The sequence below is a fragment of the Panthera leo genome, chromosome A1, assembly GCF_018350215.1.
Source record: "Panthera leo isolate Ple1 chromosome A1, P.leo_Ple1_pat1.1, whole genome shotgun sequence".
NCBI classification, from domain to species: domain Eukaryota; kingdom Metazoa; phylum Chordata; class Mammalia; order Carnivora; family Felidae; genus Panthera; species Panthera leo.
This window is the reverse complement of record NC_056679.1, coordinates 56,179,245-56,199,751: the sequence shown is the minus strand read 5'-3', so window position 1 is coordinate 56,199,751 and position 20,507 is coordinate 56,179,245. Positions and strand designations below refer to the sequence as shown.

The 20,507-nt window shown below is 37.1% G+C and overlaps 1 long non-coding RNA gene across 1 annotated transcript in view; it reads right to left on the bottom strand.

Moving 5' to 3' along the window:
- Window positions 1-2,168: 2,168 nt before the first annotated feature.
- The window catches only part of LOC122199335, a 93,792-nt gene continuing 75,453 nt past the window's right edge, over window positions 2,169-20,507 (bottom strand). Inside the window, exon 3 of the long non-coding RNA XR_006193467.1 lies at window positions 2,169-2,240. This is a non-coding gene — a long non-coding RNA (uncharacterized LOC122199335). The remainder of the gene's footprint in view (window positions 2,241-20,507) is intronic.

The following is a 20,507-nucleotide window of genomic DNA, read 5'->3' as shown; positions in this document are numbered from 1 at the left end:
AACTTTTTCTCTTAATTTCAGTGTAATCAGTGTTATTAGCAGTGTTACATTAGGTATATTAGTTTCAGGTGTATAATATAGTGAGTCAACAATTCTATACATTACACAGTACTGATTCAACAATTGTATACATTATTCAGTACTATTCATAGTAAGTACACTCTTAATCCCCCTCACCTATTTCGCCGTCCCCCCCCACCCATATCCTCTCTGGTAACCACCACTTTGTTTTCTATATTTAAGAGTCTGCTTTTGTTTGTTTGTCTCTTTTCTTTTTTAATTTGTTTCTAAATTCCACATATGAGTGAAATCATATGGTATTTGTCTTTCTCTGACTGATTTATTGCACTTAGCATTCTACCCCTAGATCCCTCCATGTTGTTGCAAATGACAAGATTTCATTTTCTTTGTGGCTGAGTAATATTCCACAATATGTATGTATGCATATGTGTGTGTGTATAATATATGTTACATATATATGTGTGCGTATGTATATACATTCTTGTATTAATTAATTGTATAATTGTATTAATTGTATAATTCTTATATTAAGAAAAAAGTTCTTATGTAAAAAACATTATACCACAAGGAACTAGAAAAAGAAGACAGTTATCTGAAATTTAGGAGAGGAAGGAAATAACAAAAAAAATGAGAAATATATAAAACAGAGGCCAGAATAAACAATAACGTAACATTGAAAATAATGACCAGTTTTTCTAAAAAAATAAAATTGGCAATGCTTTAACTATAATAACTAAAGAAAAAAGAAGATTCAAAAACCAAAATGAGAAATGGAAGAGAAAACAATAAAATGGGACCAAAGATATATATAATAACAGATTAGTATAATTATATACTAACAAATCAGATAACTTAGGGAAAAAAAAAACATAATTCTTAAAAATAGACAAGTTACCAAGATTGAATCATGAATACTGAATCCAAGAAACAGGAAATCTTAGACCAATAACAAGAATGAAAGTTGAATTAAGAATCAAAAATCTCCCAATACAGAAAAGCCCAAGACTATATGGTTTCATCAGTGAATTCTATGGAAGATTAAAAACAAAAGTTAATGATAATCTTTATCACAATCTTACAAATAATGGAACAGAGGGAACACATTCAAAATCATTCTATGAGGCCAGTATTATTACCCTGATACCAAAGCAGGATCAAAGTCCCAGTGCAGCAGGCCTGTCCCCCAGAAGTCCAGCACAAACAAACCCCTGAGTGCAAACGGAAGACAAAAAGTGACAAGAGACAATCTCCAGAAATAAACAAAAAACAAGTAATAAGACGGCAATACATACATATCTATCAATAATTACTTTGAATGTAAATGGACTAAATGCTCCAATCAAAAGACAGAATCAGAATGGAGGGGGGGAAAAAAAAGACCCAAATATATGCTGCCTACAAGACAGTCATTTTAGACCTAAAAACACCAGCAGATTGAAAGTGGCAAGGTGGAGAAATATTTATCACACAAATGGATGTCAAAAGAAAGTTGGAGTAGCAATACTTAGATCAGACAAACTAGACTTTTTTGTTTTAGGATTATTTTTATCCTGATTTGGTATCAGAATATCTATGTCTTATCCACAGTCTCCACAGGGCATTTTATACCCCACAACCCAGTCCTCATGCCTTGGATTCTTCCCACAGTATTCTACTTGTTATTGTTCAATCTCTTTTCACACTTTACTGCCTTTGCTCATTTATTTTCCTACGGGAAACTTCTCAAGGTTAATGAGCAAAACACATTAATTTAAATTCTGCAAAATCAATTGATCACTACCCACTTTTTCAATGACTCTAGGAAGGATATATAGTTTGTGGTAAATAAAACAGAAAGAAGAAGGATTTAAACCAAGCCAGGAAAGATTAAGTTTGTATCACCTTCACATGGTTAATTATTTTCTAGGAAATATTTTTTGGTTTCATCATAGAATAGTAATAGCAACACAACATGACTGATTCTATTTAGGGAAAGTCATTGTAACTATGTGATAATTATTTATTCCTCCTATCTTAAAACAGTTTAATTTTATCCTGCCATTGTCCTTCTTCTGTATATAGTTCAACCTATGTTAGTATGTGTGTAAATCAATAGGGAAACATGAAAAATAATTACTTCATGTTAATTCCACTTACTAAATATTTGCCGCACGTTGAGCTCTGTGTGAATCATGTTCCTCCTACATTAGGCTTCTGAAAAAGCCAAAATTATCCACCACCTGTACAAAAACCACAGAGTGCATTTAGAGTGTTAAATTCTTTGCTGAATTTCATTTCACATATTTATTTTGCTTTTACCCTCATTGATTAACCTAAAAAATTTCATTTGTGTTTATTTTTGCCATAGCATGCATTTTTGTAAGTCATTTTAAATTCAGTTGAAATATAATCACGAAGAAATAAATAATATTATGGTTCTCCTTTATTCCCAGGCAATGTATTTGTACAGAATCTCCTAAATCATAGTACCTTGAAATGAATTGAGGCTACAACAACATTTGCAGCAGAAAAATAACTACTACTATAAAGCCTTAATTAGCTAGAACCTATAATTAGCCAGCATTCATTAAAGATTATTTGAATTCACACAAATGGTGTATATATAAGTAGCCATGTGCACTTAGTTTAGGAGAATATTTCTGCAAGACTATTTACTATAAAAAGATGAATACACATGGATATAAGCAATTGTAATTGTATTTATATGTAAGTGAGCACATGGTAAATGTACATAGAGAGACCAAGCAGCTAAGCCATTTTGTTATAATGGAAGGACATCTATATTACATAAAACACTGTATTCGTCGTCTGCCAAACTGTTTTTTGTTTGTTTCAGTTTGTCTGTTTTGTCATTCTGTGACAAAATTACAGGACGGCAATAATGGCATAGCAACCAAAAGCTTAAAGCCTTTCTCAGGAGAAAGGAGACACTACTTTGTGATAACAAATGCTTGTTCTATTTGTGATTTACCAAGTAAGACTGATGTGAAAAAAAATTTTTTTCTCAAAGTGACAAATATCTAAATTCCCTAAAACTATTCAAATATATCAAATGTTTATTAAATATTTAGTAGCATGTTAAACATTTTTTTATCAAAAATTTAGTGATAGTTTATTAGCACTTCTAAAAATGTTGACTTATCTATAAATTGGAATAGAAATAAATGTGAAGCCCATTAATTTCATAGCTGAGCATTATTTGCACTGGTTTTAGAGTCATCAAACACTCAGTAAATTATCTTTTATGAGACTTCGTTACTTTATTTATCTGATATTTTTTTAAATATTTTTTTAACCTTTATTTATTTTTGAGAGACCAAGACAGAGCATGAGTGGGGGAGGGGCAGAGAGAGAGGGAAACACAGAAGCCAAAGCAGGCTCCAGGCTCTGAGCTGTCAGCACAGAGCCATGTGGGACTCAAACTCACAAACCGTGAGATCACGACCTGAGCTGAATCAGATGCTTAACTGACTGAGCCACCCAGGCACCCCATATTATCTGATGATATTTAATTCTTCCTCATAAGGGTTTTCACAAATCCTGGTACCTTGAGTTTTTTAATGACCTTAAATATAATACTATCTACAACAAATAATTTAGACATTATAAAATTCTTTATAACTACTTGTTTTTATATCAAGGCAACTTGCGTATTCATCTTGTACAAATTATGTATATTCCTTTGTAATTCTACAGCAGTAGTTTATTTACTCTGAACAACTTGCATAATGATATCTATAATCATATGGATTCATCCATTTGAATTACATGTTCTTACCTCCAAGGGGTGTGGTTGGAAATTAATCTGTGCAAGTGGAACAAAGAATGTGTAGTATGACTTGGTCTATGCTTTCTGTTCTTGACTGTACCCTGTGCTAGCCAACTGAGATGGTTAATCTTATGGTAACTTGGGTAGGCCATATTACATGGGTATCTGGTCAAAAAAAATCTCTGGCTGTTGCTATGCAGGTGTTTCTTTTAGATAAGATTAACATTTAAATCAATAGACTTTGAGTAAAGCAGATTACCTCTGTAACACAGATGGGCCTCATCCAGTTAAAGGCATTAAGAGAAAGCCTGACTTTCTCTTAGCAGGAAGGAATTCTGCCAGCAGTCGGCCTGTGGGCTCAAACTGCAATATCAAGTCTTCCCTGGGTCTCCAGCCTGCCACCCTACCTTGCAGATCTTGGACTTACCAGCCTCCTCAATCACATAAAGGAACGGCCTTAAAATCAATCAATCAATATCCCACCGCCCTCCCTATTTCCTATTCGTGCTCTGGAAAACCCTTTCTAAAACAACAACAAAACTACATATATTCATTTTGAAAACATCTTACAAGGGAAAATGTTTGTCATTAAGGTAAACTTTGTCCATCTACTACACGCTAGGTATTGTGTTAGGGGCAGCCAAAAAACAAACAAACAAACAAGTAAAATATGGGTCATACTATGAGATGACTAGAAAACTGTATGGGGAAAAATATATGAGAACAAAGTATTTAAAATAAATAGTACTATATTTAATCAGAGATGATGGAATAAAGGAGAAGAAGGAACCCTGAACTATAAAAAAAAAAGTTGTTAAACAATGAACCATAAGGTAGGAAACATCTGGAAAGATGGAAAGAAAAAGCATAAAGGTTTACGAACACCATACAAAGATATTGAATTTTATCCTATGAATTAGGGAATTCATTGAAAGCTTTTAAGCTTAGGTATCAAATGTGTGGGTTTAGATTTTTATTTTGATCACTCTGCTATTATAGGTGATGAATTTGCACAGGGTGGGAACAGAAGACAGAAAATTACCTGGGAAGATGGCGGCGTAGGAGGACACTGGGCTCACCACATCCTGCAGATAACTTAGATTCCACCCACACCTGCCTAAATAACCCAGAAAACTGCCAGAAGACTAGCAGAAAGGATTCTCTGGAGCCAAGCATAGACGAGAGGCCCACGGAAGAGGGCAGGAAGGGCAGAGAGGCAGTGCGCACTACAGGGACTGGTGGGAGGGAGCCAGGGCAGAGGGGCAGCCTGCCAGCAAAGCAGAGCCCCCGAGTCTGGCTTGCAAAAGTGGAGGGGCCGGACGGAGTGTGTTCAGACAGCAAGCAGGACTTAACATCTGGAAGGTTATAACCTAACAGCTCTGCTCGGAGAGCGGGAGGGCTGGAGGACAACAGAAGAGTTGTTGAGCCCCGGACAACAGAGCGCAGCTTGGTGGGGAACAAAGGTGCTCACCAGCGCCATCTCCCTCGCCCATTCCCCAGCCAGTTTGCTTGCACCGCGCAAACACCCAACACTGTGCTTCTGCGGATCCATCCCTCCAGCAGGTCTGACTCCCTCCCAGTGCCACAAGGCCCCTCCCAAAGCAGATCTCCAAAGGAGAAGCGAGCTGAGCCTGCCCCTCCCGCCCCTGTGCACCTTGCCCATCCACCCCAGCTAATACGCCAGATCCCCAGCACCACAAGCCTGGCAGTGTGCAAGTAGCCCAGACAGGCCACGCCACCCCACAGTGAATCCCGCACTTAGGAGAGGAGAAGAGAAGGTACACACCAGTCTGACTGTGGCCCCAGCGGTGGGCTGGGAGCAGACTTTGGGTCTGACCGTGGCCCCGCCCACCAACGCAAGTTATTCAAGATAGCACACGGGAAATGCCCTGCAGTCCTGCACCACTCCAGGGACTATCCAAAATGACGAAAGGGAAGAATTCCCCTCAAAAGAATCTCCAGGAAATAATGACAGCTAACGAACTGACCAAAAAGGATTTAAACAATATAACAGAAAGTGAATTTAGAATAATAGTCATAAAATTAATCGCTGGGCTTGAAAACAGTATAAAGGACAGCAGAGAATCTATTGCTACAGAGATCAAGGGACTAAGGAAGAGCCAAGAGGAGCTAAAAAATGCTATTAATGAGCTGCAAAATAAAATGGAGATGACCACAGCTCGGATTGAAGAGGCAGAGGAGAGAATAGGTGAACTAGAAGATAAAATTATGGAAAAAGAAGAAGCTGAGAAAAAGAGAGATAAAAAAATCCAGGAGTATGAGGGGAAAATTAGAGAACTAAGTGATGCACTAAAGAGAAATAATCTACGCATAATTGGTATTCCAGAGGAGGAAGAGAGAGGAAAAGGTGCTGAAGGTGTACTTGAAGAAATAATAGCTGAGAACTTCCCTGATCCGGTGAAGGAAAAAGGCAATGAAATCCAAGAGGAACAGAGAACTCCCTTCAGACATAACTTGAATCGATCTTCTGCATGACATATCATAGTGAAACTGGCAATATAGAAGGATAAAGAGAAAATTCTGAAAGTAGCTAGGGATAAATGTGCTCTAACATATAAAGGGAGACCGATAAGACTAGTGACGGATCTCTCTACTGAAACTTGGCAGGCCAGAAAGGAATGGCAGGAAATCTTCAATGTGATGAACAGAAAAAATATGCAGCCGAGAATCCCCTATCCAGTAAATCTGTCATTTAGAATAGAAGGAGAGATAAAAGTCTTCCCAAACAAAAACTGAAAAATTCATCACCACTAAACCAGCCCTACAAGAGATCCTAAGGGGAATCCTGTGAGGCAAAGTACCAGAGACATCGCTACAAGCATGAAACCTACAGACATCACAATGACTCTAAACCCGTATCTTTCTATAACAACACTGAATGTAAATGGACGAAATACGCCAACCAAAAGACATAGGGTATCAGAATGGATAAAAAATCAAGACCCATCTATTTGCTGTCTACAAGAGACTCATTTTAGACCTGAGGACACTTTCAGATTGAAAGTTAGGGGATGGAGAACTATTTATCATGCTACTGGAAGTCAAAAGAAAGCTGGAGTAGCCATACTTATATCAGACAAACTAGACTTCAAATTAAAGGCTGTAACAAGAGATGAAGAAGGGCATTATATAATAATTACAAGGTCTATCCATCAAGAAGAAGTAACAATTATAAATGTCTATACGCCGAATACCGGAGCCCCCAAATATATAAAACAATTACTCACAAACATAAGCAACCTTATTGACAAGAATGTGGTAATTGCAGGGGACTTTAACACTCCACTTACAGAAATGGATAGATCATCTAGACACACAGTCAATAAAGAAACAAGGGCCCTGAATGACACATTGGATCAGAAGGACTTGACAGATATATTTAGAACTCTGCATCCCAAAGCAACAGAATATACTTTCTTCTCGAGTGCACATGGAACATTCTCCAAGATAGATCATATACTGGGTCACAAAACAGCCCTTCATAAGTTTACAAGAATTGAGATCATACCATACATACTTTCAGACCACAATGCTATGAAGCTTGAAATCAACCACAGGGAAAAGTCTGGAAAACCCCCAAAAGCATGGAAACTAAAGAACACCCTACTAAAGAATGAATGGGTCAACCAGGCAATTCGAGAAGAAATTAAAAAATATATGGAAACAAACGAAAATGAAAATACAACAATCCAAACGCTTTGGGATGCAGCGAAGGCAGTCCTGAGAGGAAAATACATTGCAATCCAGGCCTATCTCAAGAAACAAGAAAAATCCCAAATACAAAATCTAACAGCACACCTAAAGGAAATAGAAGCAGAGCAGCAAAGACACCCCAAACCCAGCAGAAGAAGAGAAATAATAAACATCAGAGCAGAAATAAACAATATAGAATCTAAAAAAACTGTAGAGCAGATCAATGAAACCAAGAGTTGGTTTTTTTGAAAAAATAAACAAAATTGATAAACCCCTAGCCAGACTTCTCAAAAAGAAAAGGGAGATGACCCAAATAGATAAAATCATGAACAAAAATGGAATTATTACAACCAATCCCTCAGAGATACAAGCAGTTATCAGGGAATACTATGAAAAATTATATGCCAACAAACCGGACAACCTGGAAGAAATGGACAAATTCCTAAACACCCACACACTTCCAAAACTCAAACATGAGGAAATAGAAAAATTGAACAGACCCATAACCAGTGAAGAAATTGAATCAATTATCAAAAATCTCCCAACAAATAAGAGTCCACGACCAGATGGCTTCCCTGGGGAATTCTACCAGACATTTAAAGCAGAGGTAATACCTATCCTTCTCAAGCTATTCCAAAAAAATAGAAAGGGAAGGAAAACTTCCAGACTCATTCTATGAAGCCAGTATTACTTTGATTCCTAAACCAGACAGACCCAGTGAAAAAAGAGAACTACAGGCCAATATCCCTGATGAATATGGATGCAAAAATTCTCAATAAGATACTAGCAAATCGAATTCAACAGCTTATAAAAAGAATTATTCACCATGATCAAGTGGGGTTCATTCCTGGGATGCAGGGCTGGTTCAACATTCGCAAATCAATCAATATGATACATCACATTAATAAAAGAAAAGATTAGAACCATATGATCCTGTCAATCGATGCAGAAAAAGCATTTGAAAAATTCAGCATCCTTTCTTAATAAAAACCCTCGAGAAAGTCGGGATACAAGGAACATACTTAAAGATCATAAAAGCCATTTATGAAAAGCCCACAGCTAATATCATCCTCAATGGGGAAAAACTGAGAGCTTTCCCCCTGAGATCAGGAACACGACAGGGATGTCCACTCTCACCGCTGTTGTTTTACATAGTGTTGGAAGTGCTAGCATCAGTAATCAGACAACAAAAGGAAATCAAAGGCATCAAAATTGGCAATTCACTTTTTGCAGATGACATGATATTATACATGGAAAATCCGATAGATTCTACCAAAAGTCTGCTAGAACTGATACATGAATTTAGCAAAGTTGCAGGATACAAAATCAATGTACAGAAATCAGTTGCATTCTTATACACTAATAATGAAGCAACAGAAAGACAAATAAAGAAACTGATCCCATTCACAACCGCACCAAGAAGCATAAAATACCTAGGAATAAATCTAACCAAAGATGTAAAAGATCTGTATGCTGAAAACTATAGAAAGCTTATGAAGGAAATTGAAGAAGATATAAAGAAATGGAAAAACATTCCGTGCTCATGGGTTGGAAGAATAAATATTGTCAAAATGTCAATACTACCCAAAGCTATCTACACATTCAATGCAATCCCAATCAAAATTGCACCAGCATTCTTCTCGAAGCTAGAACAAGCAATCCTAAAATTCATATGGAACCACAAAAGGCCCCGAATAGCCAAAGTAATTTTGAAGAAGAAGACCAAAGCAGGAGGCATCACAATCCCAGACTTTAGCCTCTACTACAAACCTGTCATCATCAAGACAGCATGGTATTGGCACAAAAACAGACACATAGACCAATGGAATAGAATAGAAACTCCAGAACTAGACCCACAAACGTATGGCCAACTCATCTTTGACAAAGCAGGAAAGAACATCCAATGGAAAAAAGACAGTCTCTTTAACAAATGGTGCTGGGAGAACTGGACAGCAACATGCAGATGAATGAAACTAGACCACTTTCTTACACCATTCACAAAAACAAACTCAAAATGGATGAAGGACCTGAATGTGAGACAGGAAACCATCAAAACACTAGAGGAGAAAGCAGGAAAAGACCTCTCTGGCCTCAGCCGTAGCAATTTCTTACTTGACACATCCCCAAAGGCAAGGGAATTAAAAGCAAAAGTGAATTACTGGGACCTTATGAAGATAAAAAGCTTCTGCACAGCAAAGGAAACAACCAACAAAACTAAAAGGCAACCAACGGAATGGGAAAAGATATTTGCAAATGACATATCGGACAAAGGGCTAGTATCCAAAATCCATCAAGAGCTCACCAAATTCCACACCAAAAAAACAGATAATCCAGTGAAGAAATGGGCAGAAAACATGAATAGACACTTCTCTAAAGAAGACATCTAGATGGCCAACAGGCACATGAAAAGATGCTCAACATCGCTCCTCATCAGGGAAATACAAATCAAAACCACACTCAGATATCACCTCACGCCAGTCAGAGTGGCCAAAAGGAACAAATCAGGAGACTATAGATGCTGGAGAGGATGTGGAGAAACGGGAACCCTCTTGCACTGTTGGTGGGAATGCAAACTGGTGCAGCCGCTCTGGAAAGCAGTGTGGCGGTTCCTCAGAAATTTAAAAATAGACCTACCCTATGACCCAGCAATAGCACTGCTAGGAATTTACCCAAGGGATACAGGAGTACTGATGCATAGGGGCACTTGTACCCCAATGTTTATAGCAGCACTCTCAACAATAGCCAAATTATGGAAAGAGCCTAAATGTCCATCAACTGATGAATGGATAAAGAAATTGTGGTTTATATACACAATGGAGTACTACATGGCAATGAGAAAGAATGAAATATGGCCCTTTGTAGCAACATGGATGGAATTGGAGAGTGTTATGCTAAGTGAAATAAGCGGTACAGAGAAAGACAGATACCATATGTTTTCACTCTTATGTGGATCCTGAGAAACTTAACAGAAACCCATGGAGGAGGGGAAGGGAAAAAAAAAAAAAAAAAGAGGTTAGAGTGGGAGAGTGCCAAAGCATAAGAGACTCTTAAAAACTGAGAACAAACTAAGGGTTGATGGCGGGTGGGAGGGAGGGGGTAGGTGATGGGCATTGAAGAGGGCATCTTTTGGAATGAGCACTGGGTATTATATGGAAACCAATTTGACAATAAATTTCATATATAAAAAAAAACAAAAAAAAGAAAATTACCAACAAGGTTATTGTACTAAGCTAGGGAAGAAATGATAAAGACTTGAGCTAATAGAGGTGGAATTAAAGGTACACATTTACAAATATTAATGAGATTGATTTGGGTGTGGAGACCCTCAGAGACTTCTATTGAGATTTCTAGCTTGGGTCAACGGTGAATATGGCTCCCTAAATAAGACATACCAGAAAAAAGAACAAATGCACAGGACAATATAATGATACACATTAAATGTTGCATTGAAGACATTAATTAAATAATTATATGCTATAAATTAATTTAGTTTGTCCAATAAGCTGTTACTAAGTATGTACCTTGGTTTTTGCAGTTCAAAGAGTAGACAAAAGAGTTTTTCTAGTCATGGACAAATGAGGGGATTTCTGCTTTATTCTATGAATAAGAAGTAAACACATTGTCTCTTTCTAGTGCTGTTAGAATTAAAATCCTTTTAATCAAAGAGAATGTCCTTTTCTTGGATATTCCCTTGGGCTTCTCATATACTAGGATATTTCCAACATATTTCCTCTTAAAACAAACCATCTTCATGTTTCATTTATTTCCTCATACTGATTAAAGAGATACTCATTATTAGAGAAATTACAGGTATTTTCCTCAATAACCTTCTCCTTTCTTGTGTGTATGATTATTTGGGGGAATATATCACAAAGTTAGGAAGATTCTTCCTTTTTTTCTAGGATTTTATTGTTCTTATTTTGCTTCTCCCCTTTGGTGAAGATATATGTATAATATTTTAAAAACATTAGAAGAAACTGAACTAGAAATAAACACGTCATGTTCAAATTATGGCTCCATATAGCTCTAAATTATGTAATATTGAAGAGATTTAATGTGAGGAAATGTGAAATATGTATTTATAGCCTATCTCACTTATTTTTTTGTAGGAATAAAGTTTGATGTATATGAATACTTTTAGAAGATGGATTTATACTTTGTAAATATTGATTACAATTTAGTGAGTTAAAGCTCTTCTTTAGTTGTGAAAAAAATTTAGGTATAAATCCAAATTTCTGATTATAGAATTCCTGCCCCCTTTCTGTAAATGCTTTAATTTTTTTCTTCTAATAGAAATAAGTAAATTCAACTCCTTTTGTTTGCAAGAAGAAACATATGCAGATTACTATAGTTAAGAGTAGTTTATCTAAAGGGTGTGTAGGGAAGTTCTTACAGTTGGTTACTGATGTAGGGGTATCCTATGATTCCATCCGACTACCAAGAAAATTCTTCTTTGTTTCCACTTCTTATCTGCTCCACCTCTCTTATCACTCTAGTCTCTGTTTCTCAATTACAGATTCCACAAAAAGCAGGATTTGTTTTACTGGGTAATCACTACTGTACACAGACAAATCCTTCAAGCAAAGTGTTTTTCCTCATAAGTGACTCTAAGCAGACTAAAGATGGATGACACTGGGAGGGCACCAACTCTAATTTAATCAACTTGGAACAAGTTGACAGAATCACAGTAATGAAGTGCAGGTCATTCTGAGACTAACCACTCCTGGCGGCTTGTTGATCAGATATCTTTACACAATGAAGACTTTCAGACAACTACTAGAAAAACAGTTCAGGCTATATATATTTCACAATTTTATGATAAAAACTTGGGATTTTTTATGGATTAATGATTATATAAATGTACTCAAATAAACAAATATTTCTATGAAAATAATTTGACAAGAACAACAAATGGTGCTGGAGAGAATAAAGCAGGGAGACACAAAATAAGAATCAAGAAAGGAGAGGGGAGCCTGGGTGGCTCAGTCGGTTAAGCGTTCAACTTTGGCTCAGGTCATGATCTCGCGGTTCGTGAGTTCGAGCCTGACTTTGGGGTTCACTCTCCAGTTTGGAGCCTGGAGCCTGCTTTGGATTCTGTGTCTCCCTCTCTCTGCCTCTCCCCTGCTCATACTCGGTCTCTCTCTCCCTCAAAATAAATAAACATTAAATAAAATTTTTTTAAAAAGATAGGAGAAAGATTTTATAAAATTTAGTACATGAATTTAAATTTTATCAAAATAGTCTTAACATGATGTATAAGCATATTTGCAAACAGTTTACCTCATGATAACCCAGGTCAAGAAAACTATAGAGAAAGCACGCATCAGGAAGAAAATCATACGGGGAAAAAAAGATCATTTTGTCTTTTTAATTCTGAAAACTACTGTGCCAAACAACTATTTATACTTTCAGGTGTTGGTAACAACTATTTGGTAGGCAGAATAATGCCCCCCACCAAACAAACAAACAAAACGCAAATGTTCATATGCTAATCCTTAAAACCTGTGAATATGTGAGATACAACAGCAAAGAGGAATTACAGTTGCACATGGTCAACACTGCTAATCAGCTGACTTTAAAATGGGGAGATTATCCTGGATATTCCAGGTGGGCTTGATACAATCACAAAGGTTCATAAAAGTAAAAGTGGAGGATGGAAGGAGAGAATCAGAGAAAGAGATGTGTTGATAGAAGCTGAGGAAGAGGGAGAAGATATGAGAACTTGACCCATTGCTGACTTTTACAGAGAAAAGGGGCCACACACCAAATGCAGGCAGCCTCTAGATGCTAAAAGAGATTCTTCTTAGAGGAAATTAAGGTTGCTAATAAACTGACATTAAAATAGGGTATCTTGGGGGCACCTGGGTGGCTCAGTCGGTTAAGTGGCCAACTTCGGCTCAGGTCACAATCTCACGGTCCGTGAGTTCGAGCCCCGCGTCGGGCTCTGTGCTGACAGCTCAGAGCCTGGAGCCTGTTTCAGATTCTATGTCTCCCTCTCTCTCTGCCCCTCCCCTGTTCATGCTCTGTCTCTCTCTGTCTCAAAAATAAATAAACGTTAAAAAAAAAATTAAAAAAAAATAGGGTATCTTGGATTATTCGGATTGTCCAGTGTAATTACAAGGGGCCTAGTGAAATGGAGCTAGAAGGTTGAAGTAAGAGAGAGAGAAGGGGAGCAAAGGTCCATGAGGAGAGAGGACGCTCCACTGATGGCTTTGGCTATGGAGGAGGAGGCAGGTAACAAAGGAACTTCAGGTTATCCATGGAAGAAAGCAGAATGTGAAAGGAGATGGATTCTCCCCTAGAACATCCAAATGGCGTGCACCCTGGCCAACACCTTGATTTTAGCCCAGTAAAACCTGCATTTAATTGTCAAAAGCTTGAAAAATGGTAAGATAATAAATTTATAATGTCTAAAGCCACTAAGTTTGTGATATTTTATCCCAGCCATGAGAGAAAACTAAAATAAGTCTAGTTTTTTCTAACAATTTTTAAACTAAGCAAATCCACAATTAGACTAAGACATAGTACTTGCCCTAAAGCTTTTAATCAAGGAAGATCAAGCTGTAATAATGAATTTGGGATGTATAGACTATAATTAGTGACAAGAATCATTTTCCTAAAACATCGTCAATTTATGTTATATTTATTTAAAGCGGTGATATCAGTATTGGTAATAGTCTTTTCCAATACTCAGGGCAAACAACCTGATGTATTGACCCTGATGGAAAACTTATTTAAAGAACAAAAACAAATCAACAAAACCAATGACAAGAAAAACAAAACAAATAATAATAATAACAATAATAATAATAAAAACCAATGGGCTCACTCTCCAATAGCATGGAAACATAATCTGAGGAAATTCTCAGACCACAGATAGCCCAGGTCCCATGTTAAAAAACCAAAAATACAACAAAAACATAGACAAAAAGCACTGTGAATACTAGATGGTATAAAAGGAGTCACTGTGGTCCTTAAGACACTAAGGTTTGTGTGGGCCCAATATAGTGAACCGTACGATGCTTTTCCATGAAAGTGAGCATGTCACTGATGAATAAGTTCAAATAGTGAATAAAACAAATTATGGAATTAAAGATATAGAAATGTTTTGTTGTCCAAACATTAGAAAAAATACACACCACAGAAAGTTAAGAATAAATGGATAATCAGAGTTTTAAAAATATATCCTTCGGAAAAATTAGGTAATTTATAAACAAACTATTTACTGAGTACAGTGAAAAGAACAATTCGTTAAATAACTTTAGTATCACACACTATCTTCAGATCTATTTAAGCAAGAAGCCAATATTTTATAAAGTAAACTGGAGAGAAATAAAACATTCTGGAGCAACAAATGTAAATATAACTTACTTTCAAGACTGTTCGAGCAAATCAAACATCCCTGCGGAGACTGCAGAAACAGGGCTGACCCCAAATACCCTGGTTATAAATGAAAGCCCAGGGACACCCTATTGATGTTCCACTTTTTTTCATTTTTTGTTTTTTACATAGCATTTATCACTACCATTTACTATTATTATGTATAAAGTTTTTGAGTTGTCTCTTACCCCTGGGACATAAGCTCAACAAAGTAAAGGAGCTTTCTTCTATTTTGTTATCTAACGGATCATGAAATGCCCACAACAGGTTTTGATAAATAACAATTTCTAAATAAATTATTTCACATAAAATGAATGAAAACCATGTAGGGCAGAGACATTTAAAACTTACTACTAATAAATCAATACAAAACAACAATCCTCAACCAAATCTTTTGATTTTATAGACTTCCCAGTTAAAAAAAATTACAAAATTCTTAGAGTTAATGGACAGATTAGATAATATCTGAGGATTAAAGTCAAGATTCTAGTGCTTAGAAAGCTCAAAGCCAGATAAGGATAAATACTTGCTAATAGTCACAATTTATGTTTGTATTTGTATAGAATAACCAGGATTTATGACAAATAGGAACAGAAACTTACAAGCTTTATTTTAAAAGGTCAAAAACTGTGAATGCTATTTTCTCCTTCAAAGTCAAATTAGGAGGTCACTTTCTTTCTAACCATTGTATGAAGCTGTTATATCTTTCATTTCGAGCCTTAATGTATAGCAATCCCACTAACTGAACATTTTTCTTCCTCCACCTAATTATTTAGATTCCTCCCTTCTTTAATATGCCCCGGAAATTTATGTCACAGAGGAGTCACTAATAGTTTATTCCTTAGATTACCCTAACATCCACTCAGTATTTTTCCAGTATTCAATTTAAACATAAATTCCATATTAAAAAAATGTCTTCTTTACTAACTTAATTGGAATGAATTTTAGCTCTATTAATGGACTAAAACTCCTTCATGGTACAGACATAATTGTTCTGCCTCTCTTTAGTTTGTAGACTTCACTGCACATTCTACCTGCTTAATATTCATCTTATGATGGCTGGTAATTGGGATAGGCAACCAGATTTGCAGAAGCTTAATATTGGTTGACATGTAATATTTTTTCAGCTCTACTGAGGTATAATTACAAACAACATTTTAAGATATTTAAAGCGAACTTCACAATGATATTTGTATACTCTGTGAAAGGATTCTTCCCTTCTAATTAATTAACACATCCATCCACCACCTCCCGTGTATGCATGTGTGTGTGTGTGTGTGTGTGTGTATAGATGAAAACATTTAAGTCCTACTCTCTTGGCAAATTTCAATTACACAGTACAGTGTTTTCAACTACAGTCACTATGCTATATATTAGATCCTCAGACCTTATACATGTTTTGTTTGTTTTGGTTCAAAGCAGTTAACTTTTGTCTTAAAGTATACAGATTCATGATATCTATTAAAGTAAAAGATATTGGAAAACAGTATTGCTAAATCATAAGTTCTTAAGCTTTAAGGTCTTCCCCTGCTCCCATGATTATTTATCCCCACATAACTCCACTTGACTCTGGCTTTTCTTCTTATAGTTTATGCTTGTTTAGGATGTTCAATAGGCTTTCCTAAAAGGATAGAGCACAGACATCGAGTTCTGGAATCAAATTGTGGTTGAGCTGCTTAGTAGATATGTGACACGATGCAACTGATTCAATTCTGTCAAAGAGAAATAAATCCAGGTATGAGTTAGTGTAAGGACAGATCTTAATCAGTAAGATATCATTGCAACAGGGAAGTGGGTCTAGCTTGAACTGAACTCAACCTCAGTTGGTACAGAGGTGACTGGGTGTTTTAAAGGGAGAATAAATGAGTACTGAGGGGGGAAGAGGGACTTGAGTCAGGAAAGTGAAAAATTACAAAGGGTGTGTAAGTGTAAATGCTAATTAGCCCAGCTGTGTGGGCTACACAGAGCCTGGGAGACAGAGGCCCTATCATTTCTGATGATGACATTTTAAAGTTATGGCTCAGTTCCTTGAGAAAGACACACCCGAGTTGCAAAGATACATATAAATCTCAAATTGACAGAGAAAGGAATCCTTTCTGGTAAATGTTCAAGAAAGGGTGGTAAAGGTCCATCCTCAGACATCAGCTAGGACAAATAGATTCTTTTGGCAGCCTTAAGAAAGTAAGGGAGGCTATGGTCATTCTAGGGATGCTGCCTTGAGCTACTAGAAACTATGTTAGAGGGGCACCTAGGTGGCTCAGTTAAGTACTCAACGCTAGATTTTGGCTCAGGTCATGATCTCACAGTTTGTGAGTTTGAGACCCTCATCCAGCTCTGCACTGTCAATGTGGAGCCTGCTTGGGATTCTCTCTCTCTCTCTCTCTCTCTCTCTCTCTCTCTCTCCTTCTCTCTCACTGCCTTCCCCCCACTAGTGCATGCGCGCACACACGTGTGTGCTGTCTCTCAAAATAAATAAACTTAAAAAAAAGAAACTATGTTAACATCTTTTAACTTGGGAGGGGTATGGATGAAATCATTTATGTTGAGTCTGTGAGTTTTATAGGCCAAGGTTGAGGCCCATACTAGAAGAAGGATCAGGAAAGTCTGGCTACAATTTGGTCAAGGTGAAAATCTTTGTCAAGTCCCACTATTGGAATAACTTTCTAGGCCCAAGAAGGAGCTACTCCTACCTGGGATGCCACATCAGCAAACTAAAACTTAGATAACTTTCTTATCCCTGCAAATGTTCCACTTGACCAGAAATGCAATATATTTGAAGCCAGTTTCCAAATACCAAGCCAACTCTAAGCTCTCTACTTATTTCCTTCTTTTTTTTTCTCACCCCAAACAACGTTAACTATGTGACCCCAGTCTATCAGATATTTTACATTTTTCTCTTCCTTGTTCTTTATTATTTACCCTCTCAAAAGCTTCTTAACTCCTATCCCATTTTGCAGTTCTCCCAATTGAGGCTACACACTTTATTAAGTGTTAAATAAAGTTTGTATCACCTAAATTGCTTTCTTTAATCATTTTTAACACCACCTAGAAAGTGGCAGTATATATTATTTTCCTATCTCATAAATGTTAAACACCCATTTCATCTGCCCTTTTTCTCCTTGTTTTGAATGCAGTTCTCTGAGAACGTAATGCTGGAGCTACAACTATTTTGAGACCATGAGGAAACAAATTAAAAGATGAAAAGCCAACCCCCGTTAAAAAACATAGTACTGTGGAAAGTCAGAGAGAGACTTGATTTTGATGACGTCACTGAAACATGAGTCCAAATCTATAACCATCTATTTCCTGTCTCCCTTTTCTTTTCAATAAACTTTTATTTTTTGAAAAGTCTTAGATTTACTGAAAAGTTGCAAATGTAGTACAGAGAATTCCTACATACCAGTCATCAAATTCCCCTTATTAACAACTTACTACTATTGTACATTTGCTACAAGTAAGAAATCAACAATGGAACAATAATATTATCAAAGCACCATACTTTATTCGAATTTCTCTAGTTTTTTTTTCTCTAATATTCCTTTTTTACTATTACAGGATTTTATAAAGTAACTCTTGTGGGAAACAGAACACCACAATGACCATAGGCGCATTTTCTTCAGGTTCCAAGAGCTCTGAGAAAATTCGAGATAGAGATCCTAAGCTTAAAAATAACCTGAAAGGACTTGAGTGAATTGCCCTTGGGAACTGTGGTCTGTTCTTTAGTATGCAGATAGGGATATTTTGCTTAAAGGAAGCCAGCTGTATATAGCACAGTGCATACCTTCTTTGTCTTTGCTTCTATTGTAAAGATTCTTACCGGAACATATGTATCTGCAAGACTGCTCTTGTACACAACATAGGTACAATAGTTAAATCAGATGTACACTGCTGACATGCTTTGTTAAACTTTTGTTGTTAATCGTTGCTGATCTGTTTTTCCTAAAAATGTATATAAGAAGATGTACAATAAACCTTGGTACCTCGGGCTATTAGCTCAGGGTCCCCTGTGCCTCACTATACTGTCATCTCTTTTTCTCAGTTCCTTTGCCACCCCAGGTCCGCGGCACATTGAGGTCAACAAACTGTAAAGTTACTTCCTCCCCACCTTCCCACATTATACTCTTTGGAAACAAGTCATAACCAAGTCATAAGCTCACCTCATAACCAAGGAAAGAGTGGGTGGGACAGAATTTTAGCTCCATTTCCTGGAGGGAGGAACACTTATATAAATGATTAAATTCTCCTGTAAGGCTGGTCCTTGGACATCTAAGCCAGAGAGGGTGAAGTGGGGCTAGTCCAACAAAGATAGGGGACAGGTCCCTGTCCTGAAGAGGGAGGGATGAGGAAGGGCCCAGGCATAGCCTGCAGGTAGAGGGGCCAGCTCTGGTAGGCTTGGTAGGCTTGAGGGTGAGGCAGAGACTGGAGGACCAAGGGTCTGGGTGGGGATCTACTCTAGGGACCAGGCTTAAAACTCCATCCTAGGTGGTTCTTCACTCCAACTATGGTAGTAAAGGCTCTATAAGCCTGTTCTTCAGAGCAGAGGTTTTATGTCTGAGGGCCACCCAGTTTTCTTACCCCTGACTGGGGGTTGATGGTACTTTACCCCAGTAGGGCTAGGTTTGGCGCCCAAAGCACACTAGGAGGAAGTGACCCACGGTGAAGAGGGCTCTGTGCTGCGACTAAGGATTTGGGTTAGTGCAGATTCTGGGCAGACCTGAACATGCTCAGCCTTTCCCTCTCCCAGTGTGCTTTTTTAACTGACTTTCATCCGGGGTTCTGTTTTGAGTTTCCACCTGCCTTGGGACTACTATCACTGCCCCTTATTCATCTGAAAGCTGAAAGTACCTTTTTACCAACCTTTCCCTTTCTCTCACCTCCAGCTCCTCACTATGACTTTTCTGTTTCGACGAGTTTGACATTTTCTTTAAATTCCATATATACGTGACCATGCAGTATTTGTCTTTTTCTGTCTGGCTGATTTCAGTTAGCATAATGACCTCAAGGTCCATCCATGTTGTTGCAAATGTTAGGTTTTTCTTATTTTGTTATGACTGAATAAAAAACTGTGTATACTGCCATATCTTCTTTATGCATTCATCCACTGATAGACACACAGGGTGTTTCCATGACTTAGCTATTGTAAACAGTGAACATAGGAGTGAAGATGTTTCTTGGACATACTGATTTTGTTTCCTTTAGGTGTACACCCTGACACGGACTTAGAGGATCACACAGTATTCCTATTTTTAATTTTTTGAGGGACCTGTGTACTGTTTTCCAGAATGGCTGCACCAATTTACATTACCACCAACAGTGCACAAGGGTTCACTTTTTTCCATATCCTTGAAAACATCTGTTATTTCTTGTCTCTTTGATTACAGCCACTTGTATTTCCCTGATGATAATGATGCTGAGCACCTTTTCATGTCTTCAAGCCATTTGTATGTCTTCTTTGGTAAAATATCTATCCAGTCTCTCTGCCCACTTTTTAGATGGATTATTTGGAGGGTTTTTTTTATATTGATTTGTGTGAGTTCTGTATATATTTTGGATATTAACCCCTTATCAGATATATCATTTGCAAATACTTCCTCCCATTTTATGGGCTGCCTTTTCATTTTAT